Genomic DNA, 15,457 nt, shown 5'->3' with positions numbered 1-15,457 from the left:
TTGATCAATACTATGTGTGCAAACATCAGATCAAGTAGTATATGTATTCAGTTATTAACTTGGTGTAAATATTGAGTTTGTTTATTGTACCTGCGTTTTAAGAACCTTGCTCTTTTCATGGCTATATTTTTTTCAGCAAAATGTATGTCACTGTTATAGCTTTTATGAAAAGTGCAAACTCTTCTATTCATAAATTTTAAATAAGTATAAAAATATTACTATTTTGATTTAGTATTGTAAGTTATCTGTTACCTTTTTTGTTTAATTTGATGACTAAAAAATGCCTACGTGCAATCTTTCCACTTTAATTGCGTAATTTGTTGACGGTTTCATAGTTCTATTATTATTTTTTTTTTTGAATTATTAAACAACGTTATTTAATTTTTTTAACTATGTTTAGTGTACCTAAATCCATACATTATTACAACATTACTGAAATCTTAGTTATATGCTCAATTTGAAAAAAAAAAAAAAAAAAAAAAAACAAATCAATTGGTTATTAAACAGTCTCTTTGTTTTTCTTAATTCTTTTTTTGGCTATTGTTCTTTCTCTTTCATCATACAGCAGTCAAAAAAGGAGAAGCATAACTACACCCTATACAAATTGTACGTAGTACGATGCAAAATTTTGGGGACAAGCTGTACAAAATCTTACCCAGAATAGTTCACATTACCGAAGCACATCCACCTTCAAAAGGTCGCCTTAAGGGACTATGTACTTCTGCCAGTGTTCATATAACTTTTGGAAGCACTCCTGGAAGCCATTTTTCGCTACCTTCTATAATGCAGCTTCATCTTCTCCTGATGGAAAAAAGCGGCGTCTATGTAAATGTTTTTTTGCTGGGAACAGGTAAAAGTCACACGGAGCTAAGTCCGACGAAACGTTATGTTATTTGTTTGTCATATCAGAGTATTGACCAATCGAACCGTGCATCCTCAACATGAAAGTCATCTTCTTCCCCACGATGAAGTTAAAGCAGCAGCGAAGAGGCCTTACAGGAATTTGCGAAAAATGTCTTCCAGGAGTGCTTCTAAAAGCTATACGAACGTTGGGAGAAGTGCATAATCGTTCAAGGTGATTATTTTGTAGATAGATATATGCTTCGGTAATGTGAACTATTCAGGGTAAGTTGGACAAAAATGAAACAACTTTTAAAAGCACAAAAAGGATAAAAAGTTTATAAAAACGCAGACATACTTCGGAGGCAATAGCCTCCTTCCTCAGTGCGAAATGTACATGTGGCACTTTTTTTTTAATTGCGAAATGTACATGTGGGTGAATCAAGGTCAAGGCAGAGTTTAAATTGCGTAACCAGAAAAACATTGACCAATCAGCTATCAGCGAGTGCTGAGGCAAAATATGACGTATTCTAACATGTAAGATTGAATAAGAATGGAGAAAAATGCGGAACAGCAAAAGACTCATTGCAAAGATTATTTATGTTTTTATGAATGTAAAAGGATTCCAGAAAATCTAATTCACCTACTGTTGTAGGTCTGCAAATGATCTTGGCTTCCAAAAAGAGAAAATTGTGCCCTGTGTCCCAACAATGTTTTGCAATTGAAGATTTGTTCACTTCCTGTTTTTTAACGTGGTTTTCATGTTTTTTCAAACGAAATTAAGTGAACGCCTTGTCTGTCCCACGTAACCGATATTACATTGACAAGGAATGTGATATATGCCCCACTGATCAAGTGGTTGGATTGGGTCCTTCAGTTTGGAAAATGAAAGTTTATTTTTTGTCTGTAAATTACGCGAAAGTCAAATTTACTGAGAATTCTAGAAATACGAAAAGAAATGTGTGGATAAAACGGTAAAATCACAAAATTTGTAGAAGAAAAACTATGTATGTTGGAGGTTTTATTCCGGGTTGAAAGTTTGCAAAAAGCCCTGTCGATGACCTGAAGAGGATAACCGCATGTACATTTTGCACTGAGGAAGGAGCCTATTGCCTCCGAAACATGTCTGCGTTTTTATAAACTTTTTATCCTTTTTGTGCTTTTAAACGTTGTTTCATTTTTATCCAATTTACCTGCACAAAGCTATCGCTTTTCAATCTATTCAGGGTAAGGTTTTATACAACTTGACCTCGAACTTTTAGATCATACTACGTACGTATGAGTTTTCAATTTGCTATTTCATAACGTTTTTGAGTGACGCAAGTTTACGCGCATGAAGACATCACAAGAGAATTTGCGATAATTAACTGAGGAGGCGTTCAAAATGGATATTTGGTTATCTATATGTTCTTAGGTACATATGTATGTACAGATGTGCCGAAAAAACTTGTGAAGTATAAATTTGGTGACAGTAAAATAGAAATTTAGGTCGAAATCTGATTTTTTTTTGTGATTACAATTCTTTATTCTTAGAAAGGAAGTAAGGTAAAATGAATCAATGATCCTTTAAATCCCTGACAATCTTATCAATTTATTTCTGTTAGATTTTTTTTTTGCCATCGGCCATCGGCAATCGGCCATTTGGAGGAAAACAATCGGCCATCGGCCATCGGCCATCTTTGAACAATCGGCCAACAATCGGCATCGGCCCATCGGCCAAAAAATGCCATCGGTCGAGCCCTAATTGCTATATTATTAAAAGTCAGTAAAATTTTATTTGTTGCTGATAAAGTGCACGATCATTGTAGCTATTAGGCATTAATCCATTAATATGATCAGATTTTCAGTGACTGAAATTATTAGAAATTTTTATTTTACATGCATGCCATGGGCGATAAGGTCACTTTCAAAAAATCATAAAACATTTTATGGGAAAAAATACCGGATGCGGTGTCCATCCACTAGTTAAGCATTATATGGGGTACAAATGAGCCAATTTTTAGATTTAAAAAAAATGGGTTTTTTGAGTAAAATCAATTCAAAAATCGCTAATTTTTGAAAATTTTCAAAATTTCAAATTTTATTTCCGAGGCTGTATGCATCCAAGGATTCTAATAAAATATATTATGAAACTATCATATAAGGGCTTTGGACTGCCATCTTCGTTTAATAAAAAAAACTTTTTTTCATGGAGAAAAAAAATCATAAAACCGGTAAAAATGCAGTTTTTTCGCGGCAAAAATGAATTTTTTTCTTTATCAAAAAATCTAACTAAACTTTCAAAAATGATGTCTAGAGGATATATGGGTCCTTATTTATTTTTAGAAAAAAGAATTATTCGAATAGGTTAAATACTTTTGAAATAGTGTCCATTTCAAATGGAGTGTTTTGCCGGTTTTTTTCCAAAATGGCGGATTTTGTGCAGAATTTTAATAGGCTGTAACTGAAGAAAAAAATTTTTTCTTGCAAAATCCTTTTGGGATATTTCATATGTTCCTTAGTTGTAACTACTGTAGTTTTTTCAAAAAAATCGGTGATGGTCATGTGACAGACCCTGCCTGATCTGAAATGGAATGGCTCCTAAGTTAAAGCCACTTTGAATATCTATCTGATCTCTAAGTGATGAATAATTAATAAAACTTTTATGTCTGTCAAAACATGACAACAGGAGCAGTGGCGCAACTAGAAAATTGTTTTAGGGGGCACAAACTGAAAAAAAAAAAAAAAAAAAAAAAACTCCTTTAATAAGAGGGTCCGGAGGTTCTCCCTGGAAAATTTTAAAATTTGTAGTTTGAAAAACGCAATTTTACACGGTCTTTGGTGGTGTAATGGGGAAAAAAGATACAAGGCGCTTTGCGGAAATTTATAGTAGTTGAAGCCTTAAAACGTGATTATATAGGTCATATTTATTGACGTTAGAATACAGAATGAAACTCTTTGATTATACTCGATCGTTTTTTTTTTTCGAAAAATAAATAGAAATCAGTTACTTTTCTCTCTTCCAATTTTTCGAAATTGAACATCCAAAAATGCGATTGTAGACAACTTTGAAGATTTTTACAAGAAGGGAATTCTGAAGCTCCACCCTGAATTTTATTTCAAAATTAAGGTCCTGAAAACTTAAGCAGCATTTTATGATGTTAGGAGAAGTGGTTCGGAGGCTATTCTAACTTAAATTTTTCGTAAGTCCTGTTTGAAAAACCTAATTTTTGATGATATTTAAGGAAGGAGGTTCAGAGGCCCCCTTGCCCGAATATTTTCTGAAATTGAAGTCGTAAAAACGTGATTGTAAGACCATATTTGGTAACATTAGGGGCAGCAATCTTTCGAAATTGAAGTTCTAAAAACGCAGTTTTAAGCGATTTTCGAATGGAATTTCAAGCAATGTTGTTTCGTATTCCGGAGCTTTCGCGAAAGTTTGCGAAATTGAAGATCTAGAAACGAAATTTGAGACGCTCCGTAATGCTTTTGGCGTGAAGGGGTGGAGGAGATTCGGCAGAGTAACATTTTGAAAACTTTCTTATTTTTAGGCGAAATAGAAAAAAAAAAAAAAAAAAACAGGACGGAGGGGGAGTAGCTAACTAATTAGTAGAAATTAAAGTTTTACCCCAACATCGTTATTTTTTCCTTATAAAAATCACTTTGTTAGACGTGTCCCCCCCCCCCCCTTCAGTAGCAAATATCTTTGAAAAACATTAAACTAAGCATTCTGGAGGGGAGGGGGCACGGGCCGGTGCAACCAAAGGGGTGTCCTCTGGATCCCTACCCCCCTCTGGTTGCGCTATGGAACAGGAGGGTACTGATTATATTTCTAAATTAAAGGATAATAATGCAGAGGATATTCTGCTCTAAAATCTGAAACTGAAACTTGCCGTTAAAACGAATACTTCTAACTTACGAAATCGTTAAAAAGACATTGAATTTAATATCCAAAAAGAAAAAAAAAATGTCCAAAGCTCTTTCTTTTATTTAATACACAAATAGTTGAAGAAAAGGGGGATGGAGGAATTGAGTAATTATGGTCAAGTCGTTACTTTACGGAACTAAAAAGTTGATCTAAATTATTGTCAACAACATATGCATATTACACACAAATAAATTATGCAAATGTGCTTACCGTATTTTTTAATGTATGATAACATGATACAGTGGAATTATCGCGAACAGTAGTTAAAAATCACAAAAATATATATTTCACGAATTATAATGTAACATATAAATCGCAAGAACCAAAATGAAGAGTAGCAAATTTCTTGCGCTGCTTCGTATGCTCAACCTTGTGAAATTATAGGCATACCGAAATAACACTCATGGCTCCACACACCGTCGCCTCAGAGCAACAGTAAGATATCTAATACCAGAAATAACGCTAAGATATCTTAGTCTTTCTCTTATAGTACAGTAAAAATAGGGGTCGGTCGGACCCAAACATCCCCCCCCCCCAAAAAAAAAAGCTAAACCTGGTGCAAATTATTTATTACCCTCCCAACAAGAACAGGTAAAAAGTCCCACCCCATTGGGCGTCGGGTTTCGGAATGCAGGGCATCTAAAAATTGCTGTTTGGGGTATTTTTCCAGAATGTTTAGAGTAAATTTAAAGTGAGAATATTATGTCACATCAAATTTAAAAGCATGAAATTAAAGGTGTTTGCCCCCCAAGAGGGATGACCTAACCCTCCAATGATACAGAGCCCCCCCCCCTATCCCCGTAAATTGAAGCAGTACCCAGGAACCTCCCTCCATACATTTCATATGGAAATATTATTTTATGCAAAGCTAAAGTTAGAAATCAAGTATGTCCATCCTCCAAGTGCGATGGTGCTTCTCCCAAAGCTACAGCACCCCCCTCCACCAAATAAAATAATACCTTACCCCCCTTCCATTTTAAGTAGAAGTATTATTTCGTGCAAATCTAAAATGAATTAAATCAAGACTGTCCACCCCAAAAGAACAGTAGCTCACTTTCAAAAACGAAATAATATACTAAAAGACCACCCCCACTCCTCTGATGGCACATTTGAATAAATGGTCAGAAAAATTAAGCTGAACTGTTTTTTGCTTTCAAATGATTTCTCCTAAGCTTTAACAAAAAGACTTCGTTATCAAGATCTTTTTTGGAATCTAGATCCTCAGCAAAATCGTTATTGTTGCAGCTATGCCTAACACAGTTTGTGCATATAATTGAGCACTTCAGTCCACTTTCAGACTTTTCAAACATTAACTATATCCAATGAACCCCTCAGAGCAAGCACAAGATTTGAGACGAAGAAAGTCTTCTAGAGCAGAGGGTTTGGCTGTTGTAATAGGACGCAGATTATATTTCTGTGGTGCTTTCTTTGTACCTATCAAAAATGACACTAGCTTTCCCATATTTACAAGTGACATGTACACTCCATTGCTGGCTTGCAGATCATTACCAAAAAATATGATCGAGCAGGTATCTTCCATCTATTACATATGAGGCAGTGAGAAGCAAAGGGATGTAAGTGGCAAAATTAAAAATTTGAAGATAACCCGTACAAATGGTAGGTGAACTTCTCCTCTGTCTTGGGGCAAGAGAATGTACTAGTAGCCCTGGTAGTTGCTGCTATACAGCATGATTTAGAAAAAAAATCAATGAAAGCCTACCTAGGATGTTATCTTTAAACGCGTTTTACTCAAAACTTGAAAATGCCCACTTACATCCCTTTGCTTCTCACAGGCTTATATATGACATCAGCTGTTCATTCTGTGGTGGTGGATGAATCTTTTGCTTCAGATGATAGCACTTTAACGATACAAGATTTCTTTCCTTCTGAAACCAGATTCATCGAATACTGATGGAGGATTCAGCGCATAACTCGTACTAGAAATTTATAGCAAATTGTTCTTCCATCTTTATTGTTCATACCATTCGTGTAAAAGATGGTTTCTGCTTACACATCTTTACAGATAGTAACTACTCTCGTAACAGAAGCTTAAGACATAACTGCTTACCTCCTTTACAAAGAAATGCCATCAAATTGTTTGCCTTCAATATCCTCACTACCAAGTTGAGTCAATACACGTAGAGAGGGAAGAAACTTCTGGTGGCTTTAAAAACGGATTGTGATCTCCAAACTAGGAGACAAAAAGGTGTAAATATTTAGCATTCTACTGTTGTATTGCACATTGCTCTTGGTCTTTTGTTGAATCACTACAGGTTCTGGACCAGCTGCATTTGTCACTGCATTAGATCGTGGGATAGCTGATGTTTTAGCTGATGTTTGATGTGATCAAATTTTTTTTTATCGCATGACGTATTCAAAAGTTTCAGATAGTGTTCGCATAGTTAGATTATTACTAGTATATGGTCGCATATTTAGCATAATTCACTTAACCAGCTGAGTAAAAGAGAGGCAGCTTGGTATTTGCAAATGAGAACACCCACCGAATTAGAGGGTGCAGAATTGCAGCATTGCCCGTCTCACTATTGGCAATTTCGGTTTGTCCCCCCTTACGGTGATGGCAAAAGATTGTAGAAAAGTAGAAATAAATTAATTAAGAAGAAGTAGGGAAACTTTAGTCAATTTGGACCTTTTTTAATGCTGAACAGGAATTTTGTTTCCCAGCGCTCTAAACAATTTAATACAGTATTGTGGCAATTAATTGGGAAATGCATTTTTTTTTCAAAAAAATCAGTTTTATTCAAGTTTTTTATAAATACATTTGAAACTAATAATTAATATGACATCCTCGAGACTTAGGAGCATCACAGACACGTTTTGGCATATAATGTACTAGGTTGGCACACATAGTTTTAATTTCAACGTCATTATACCATATGTCGAAAACGGACGAAATTAGCTTTTCCATCGTAGTACTGTCAAACTTATGAAGACGTTTCTTAACGATAGCCCACAAATTTTCAATCGGATTAATGTCCGGTGAGTTTCCAGGTTAACCCAGTACAGTAAATTTGTTTTTAGAGCAGAAATTAAAAATTTGCTTCAATGTGTGACATCGCGCCGTCTTACTGAAAAACGTAATCTCCGTTCAGCCAAACTTTAGACATGGTTGGAAGCACATTTTGGGGTCCATATCGATTCTTAGCTGGCACTGCTCATCATTCCTTCTACGGGAACAAGGGATTATATCCCTGAAACGCAGAAACAACCCCAAAACATCTTTTCGGGTGGATACTTGGGTACTTGATTAATGTGGTGCGGACGAAAAGGTTCTCCTTTGCTCCTTCTCACGAACCTGGATCTAAATCCCTAAACCACGGAAAATAAAACCTTTTCCCCAGTCCTCCTCAGTCCATGTTTTATATTTCCGTGCCCATTCTAACATTTTTTTTCTTCATACGAGGTGTGAGAAGCTGCTTCTTGTACGGTCGACAAGCTCTCCGCCCATGTTCTAAAAGCCTGTATCTCACTGTTGAAGGTGCATTGTCAACACCAGCTGTCACCCTGGACTTGTACAGATCAAAACTAGTTAATCGAGGATTCATAACACTCATTTGATGCAAACTTTTGTCGTCACGAGCCTAAGTTGATCTTTTTCGGCTTATTTTCCAATACGGCTGGTTCCAACATTTTCTGTTGTCTTAAACCGCAGCCATATCCTCCCGACAATTGGTTTACTCACTCCACATATTTTGCCTATTTCCTCTAACGTTTTAGAAGTGTGTTCTGTAAGTGCAATCACTTTAACACGTGTTTCAAGGCTGATATCCATGACTCTAATTACTCCCACAGCAAGCGAGCAACTAACACTGCCAACTTCTAGCCACTTGGCGGAAGAATTTATATGCCTGCAACTTACCTGATGCGTACAAACAACCACTAGTTTGAAAATAAGTGCCATTTGAACTCTGAGCTGAATTTGAGTCCTTATTCGCCTACGTGTGATAAAGCGAAAAAAACAAAATTTCCCAATTAATTGCCACAATACTGTAACTCCAGTCACATATAATTTGTTTACTGAGCTCGCTTAGATCTTTTAGAATTATCCTTCTGACATTACTAGATCATTGTGTGGCATTTTGTTCTTCGGAAAAGTATAAATCAGGGAACTTTTTTCGTGAACTTCAATGCAATCGTTGATTTTAGAATGCAAATTCAGTGTCCTCCCCCCCAAAAAAGCGATGGCGCACCCCTTAAATGTGACGGAGTACCCATCCAGAATAAAAGCCTTCAAAAAAGAAAGAAATACCCTTTGAAAAAAACTGCCTTAAAAATTCCAATAACGCAAATCTGCTCCATGGACCTCCCCCCCCCCCACCACCACCACCTGTGCACTCTGGTTAATTAGAATTTTTTTCTATGAGACATTATTATTTTACTATTATAGAGTGGTTTCTGCGAGGTTTGAGAATCTTTTTTTATGTAATAGAAATTATTTTTATTTAAATAAAGGATTATTTCGTCCCCCCCTTCCCCCAAACCCGACGCGCAAGGTGCTGGAACTTTTCACCCCTCCTTGCTGGAACGGTAAGAAGTAATTTGCAACAGGTTTCACCTTTTCTTTTTGGATGTTTGGGTTTGGCCATTTTTTGGCCTAATTTTACTGTACTATTTGGCGACGGTATGAAGAAAAATGCTAATGTATGCATTAATCAGCATCATTTGTTTTCAGTGCAAAAGATTGCGCTTTTGAATAGCATATTCAGACACAACAAGGTAATTTTTGTTTTTCCTTATATATAGGCAGCAAGGAGGATTGTTTGTTTTAATGAGCAGTATAATTTCACAGGTACTTTTATAGATATAATGAAAAGTTCAATTTTAATTTTTTGGTTGGAAATTTTTCCTTCAGTTGGAGCATTTTTGATTGGTAAAGCTCGGCGCCTTCTTGAGTCTGGCGCCGTCGTGCGCCGCACGACCTTGCACATAGGGACGGCACATAGCTCCCCCAAAACTCCCGCGGCACGGGGAGGTGGGGGGCGCAGGAGGTATGAAGGCGCACGCTTTGCAAAGAAAAACAAAATAAAAACAAACAATAAGTTAAAATTAAAAAGAAAAAAAACTTACAGGGGGGGGGCACACTGAAGTTTATGTACTTTACTGGCTAAGAAGTAGGACTGGTACTGCCATTACTTGAGAAATTTTTGCTTGACATTATCCTAGTAATACGTACCATTTTCACATGTGCCCCTCTTTGCCCTATGTATTTTGTATAACCGTCATAACTTCCTTAATGCTTTGTCAAACTTCTTAAGCAAGAGCTCTTTTTTAGGAGTTCAACTATCATCAAAAAATAACCAAGCATGTCACATTACGGCTGATATTCGAAAAACTACCTTTAAAAATCGGATTTTTGAATTCCTACTGTCGAGCGCGAATGTTCCGCTAGAGTGAGATAGTTTATTTTCATTGGTTTACACATAAAAAAAAAAAAAAAAAAAAAAACCCTGTTACGTGAGCATAATTAATAGGGCTGTGGAGTCAGAGTCGGAGTGATTTTGTGGTAAAGGAGTCGGAGTAAGAGTCGTTAGAAAACATGTCGGCTCCGACTCCGACTTCGGGCTTCTTTTTTTCTTTCATTTTCACTGACTCTCCTTTCATTTTTTAAAAACTGACTACCAGTTGGTTCGACTACATGTATAAAAAGCTACTAATGAGAAAATAACTGTCATTATGGTAATCAGCTAGCTTGAGTGCTTACCGAACTTTCTGTAGCTGTCCCCTAGTTTGCTTGCTTTTTGACTTAACTAATAGCAACTGTCAGCAAACGGTTTTGTTGCCTAACATTTTTAAGTAGTCACTTTCAAATAAAAACATAGTGTTTTGTTCGATCTCAGTTATAAAATAGTGAAAGGAACGCGACAATTTAAAAAGTCGAGGCCCGTAGCTCAGGTGGAAACTTTTGAGAGTAATCGGCAAATTCAAATAAGTTCTGGCGCGAAAGCACGAATTCAAAAGATCCAATTAAATAATCTAATGTTTTTTTTTTCTTTATTAAGACTATTTCCATAAGCTTGGTTCTCACTAAAAAGTATGGAACAAAATAAGTGTAAAATATTTCTTGGTTACAACACTCAATAATTGCAGTTAGTCTTAAATTCTTCATATTAAGGCTAATTCTAAAACAGCCAATAAAATTTTAATTAAAAATTTAGCGAAGAAGAAATATAGGTATAGTAAAAGCAATTCGTACAAATTTGTATTCCGTCGCATTTTGTGTAAAATTTGATCCTGACGTATATGTGCCTTATTTTCGTTGACATTTTATTGATGAAATATAATTTAAAATATATTCATCAAAATTTTCAGAATTAAAATATTTATATTTTTTTATAAACTCTGAAATTAACTTTGGGTGTCACCTACCAGATGGTGTCACCCGGGGCAAACCAACCCCTCTCAAGAACTTAGAAGAAAAGCTTTCTTTTCTCTCAATTACAACTTTCAAAAATTGAAAGCACACGATTTGATCAATATCTATTTGCTAAACATTAAAGGGGGGGGGGGAGAAATTACAAGTAATCCTTTTCAACTTTTTTTTTAAAGAGATTTCTAAGTCATCTCACTTTTAAACTCGTAACTATTGGAAAATTTGATTTTTAAATTGAATTTTTAACGTTGTATGGGCGTCTTGGGTTTACAATAAAATACAAAATACAGGTTTGGCCGGATTGGACCCAATTGGGTTGGACCCAGTTGGTTTTTTTGAAAAAAACCCATTTAAAAAAACCCATTATTTAGCCCACTTTTGGGTTTTTAAAATTTTCTTAAGTTTTTTTTTTTTAAATAATAAATCTAAATACTTTCACAATTTAAACTTCTGTTTTATTTATTCTTCACCACTGACAATGGACATAAAAAATGAATTTTGAACTTTAATATAATTTCTTAATTCTTAACGGCATTAAAAAAATGCTTCAAAGATTTTAAATAAATGTATTTAACTTTTTTCTTTAACTGGTCAATAAATAAATTATCTTGACTAAGTCCTGTCACCTCTGATTTTCTCAATATTTGTAGATTGTACAAAGGAAACTACTCTAGTTAAAAGGCTTTCGTGTGAATTATTTTCTGCAAACCAACACATCACAAGTCTCGAATAAACAAGATATATTTTTTAGAAATTACGAGGTTTTACAAACGGTCGGACAGAAAACAGAATAGGATGTGCAGTATTTTCATTATCTTTACGAAAAAGTTTAATATTTCTTACTCTGTACACAGAAATAGAAAAAAGGCAACATAAAATTCAAAGAAATGTCTTGATTAAGCTGGAATTCAGTAAAAAGGGATTTAAAATAATTCTGCTAAATTAAAATTAATCACTCGAAAAAGGAGGACCTGAAATCAATGCTTGTTGTTCACTGCAAAGTAAATTATTGAACGGACATTTTGATATAGGGAGGGTGGCCCAAAGCGGGTAGGTTTTCGAAGAAAGCTCGAAAATTGTAGTTTTTGGATTTTAATCGCAACTATTTCGGTTTTATTTCCTAGCAGGGTTCTTGAACTTCAAATTAAAAAGTGATTTTTGTATCATTTCAAACCCAATATTTATTTATTTTCAAACTTAACAAACATGTGAAAAATCCGCTTTGCCCTACCATTGAGCCCAAAGCGGGTAAGCTTAACTAATTTTGGTTTGGTACATTATCCAATCAAATATGAAGTTATAAATGATTAAAATAGTTGACTAGCTACCTGCCATTATATAAAAATATATAAAACAGTTGTACTTATCCAATTTAAGGTCAGTATATACATTTGTTTATAAAACACAAAGAAATAACTGAGTTAATTAATAGACTAAAATTAATTGCCGTCCTAAAAAAGAACTTTTTAAAGTTGTACTTATCCTATTGAAAGAGCAAATCCAAGTCAGTACACAAGTCGAGAAATTTTAAATAAATATATGATTAAATCCTATACCCGCTTTGCCCGAAGGCACGTTTTTTATTTCAATAATTATAACCTTAAATTAATAATTAAAAAAAATGGAATGACCATCGTAGTTTATAAGTGGATAGTGTCAGAATAAGTTAATATTATTAACAATAAAAAAATAAGCTGGTCTTCGACTAACCACAAGTTACAAAACTTCATTTTTTTTTTAAATGTATCATTTTTTTAAAAGCCTGGTTGCGCTATGCCGCTTAACTGCTGCTTCGCTGGGACTGATAATAAATAACTCGCGGGTGTTCCGGTAAACACGACATAAGTATTCGTCGCCGCTAACACACCATAGGGAGAGGACATACGAAGGCCTACCCGTGCTTTGGGCGACCTACCCGCTTCGGGCCACCCTCCCCTATGTTTTGCTTACGTATATAAATGCATTGTCAGATCTTCACTTCGTGTACTTATGAGACTTTTTTTGACCCAATGATTAAACATGTGGAACACAAAAAAAGCTTATGTGCAGTGGCGTAGCAACAATAAAATTGAGTGTGTGCGAATAAATCTTGCGAGACATTGCCCCTTATAGTTGTCCGCCCCCCCCCCCTTGGGGCAGATGTGAACATTGAAGACATTTTTCAAAAATACCTTTAAGTAAAGAAATAAGTTTTTAAAAAAATCTCAAACAATTCCAAGACACAAGGAAAAGATTTTTCAAAAAATAGGGACATTTTTGCTCTGAGAAATTAATATTTTCCTGGAGATAAAGCTCTATCATCCATAGGGGATTACAATCTCTATCCTGCAATTGATAGTTATCTTTCTTTTCCATTTTTTTGTAATTTCCAAAATACATTAATTTTGAAAATCGCCACATATCTTGTAATATTTTAAAAATTTAGTAGCACATGTACAGTGATTAAAAAAATACCACGAAAGATTATAGCATTTGACAATACAGGAAATTTTCAAAAATTGATACTCTTAATGTAATATTTGTTGTTAATCAAAAGTTATTTTTTTTACTATAAAATGATGAAGTTCTTGTTATTAACATTTAAAATATTGATTAAGACTTTCTAATATTCGGTGTACGATTGATTTAATTAATATCAAGTTCATTTGTTTTTTAAGTAATCAAGTACATGCGGAGTAAAGTGAAATAGCCTACTTCTTTTACTGAATCATTTACTAAATCACTTACGTATTCCTCTACTATTGAATTCATTTACATTCCTTCATTTAGTAGTGCACTTTTTTATTCTTTCATTCACTTACTTTCCTATTCATTCACTCTTTTACTAACTCATTTATTTTTCTTCATGAATTAATCTATTTATTTTTTCTTTTACTGGTTCATTACATTTTCATTTATTTTTTCAACATTTTATCTACTGATTCACTTGAACAAAAATGCTTTTTTATAATCGAATAAAAAATATTTCATCAGAAAAATATTTTATTTTTCACTTTGCCTTATGAAAAAAAGGGGGAAAATTTCCACTTCTTTTTTGAATAAGCAAATTTACTGCCCAAAATAAAAAAATAATGATTCAATGCAAGTTTTACTATAAAATACAATGTTCTTTCTTTTTGTACTATAATTTTCAAAGCAAATTTGCAATTTGTTCATTTTGAAAAAGCTCAGTCATCACTTTGCCCCACATTCCCCTACTAACAATTAGATTACAACGTGCGTATGAGTTTAACTTGCAGCAATTCGTTTTTAAATGCAGGTAAAAACTTCTTGGCTTTTTCCTAGTATCATTTTTCCATGGCTGTCACGAATTACTGCTATTATACGATCAAATTCGCAGATCTTTGAAATTTCGTGTTAACCGAGTTCAGCTCTAAGTGGTCTCTGTCTGGATTCCTGAACTGCTTCGGTAGCGTATATCAACATTCGATCCAAAACATAAATTCGGAAATGGGGTGAGTTTTTTTCCCTCTCCAGTTCTCCCGACATCCCTCTCTTGGTGTTCCCCTTTTCAGTCGAGAAGTTCTTGGCTGGAAGTGGAGGACACAGAAGACTTCTATTGCCATGGCGACGAGACACGCACCGTCACGAAAAGCAATTAGTGACTTATAAGAGACTTTTCCAATCACGTGTCTGAAAAGGGATTTATTTGCAGCGGAAGTGAAAAATAGAGCTAGCGGGCATTTCAGAAGCCAAAACTCGTTTAAGGAGAAAGAATTGGGAAGTGGGGAAGCAAACTACGTGGATAATAAGTAAATGAACAAATTTCTGGTCACCTTCCCCTCAGGAAAACTCATAATTACGCAATTTGTTTCAAGTCGCTGTTTAAGACTTAAATTCGCTTGCATACGCATACTTTAAAATAAATATCCGGAAGCACCAGTTTTGTTTTTAGTTTTTACTTTTTTTTCCCATCGTACTTTACGTTGTACGAACGAGTACGATATATCTTTACAGAGCGAGATGGTACAATTGTATGACACTTGTCACGCGAGACAGAACTCAAAAGGATGTTGACAGTCTTCTAAAATTCCACGAACAATAGAAATCGTTGATGCAGAAATCAATTGTTAAGCATTTAAATACAACAGTATAAAATGAAATAATAAGCCAATAGTTTTAGGGTAAGATACTAAAATAATATTAAACCAACTTTTGCCAAGTTCTCTGTCTCTCTGAATGCAAATATTTTTGGATTATCTTAAACTCTTTAATAAAGACAAATTGAAGCACGTAAGGAAGAATTAGGAGAAAAAGCGCATTGGGAGGAATGAGACAGCAGCATTAATGTCTCAATAAATATTAGAATTAATTTCAAGTAT

The sequence above is a fragment of the Uloborus diversus genome, chromosome 3 (genome assembly GCF_026930045.1).
Source record: "Uloborus diversus isolate 005 chromosome 3, Udiv.v.3.1, whole genome shotgun sequence".
Classification (NCBI taxonomy): Eukaryota; Metazoa; Arthropoda; class Arachnida; order Araneae; family Uloboridae; genus Uloborus; species Uloborus diversus.
This window is presented reverse-complemented; position numbering follows the sequence as displayed.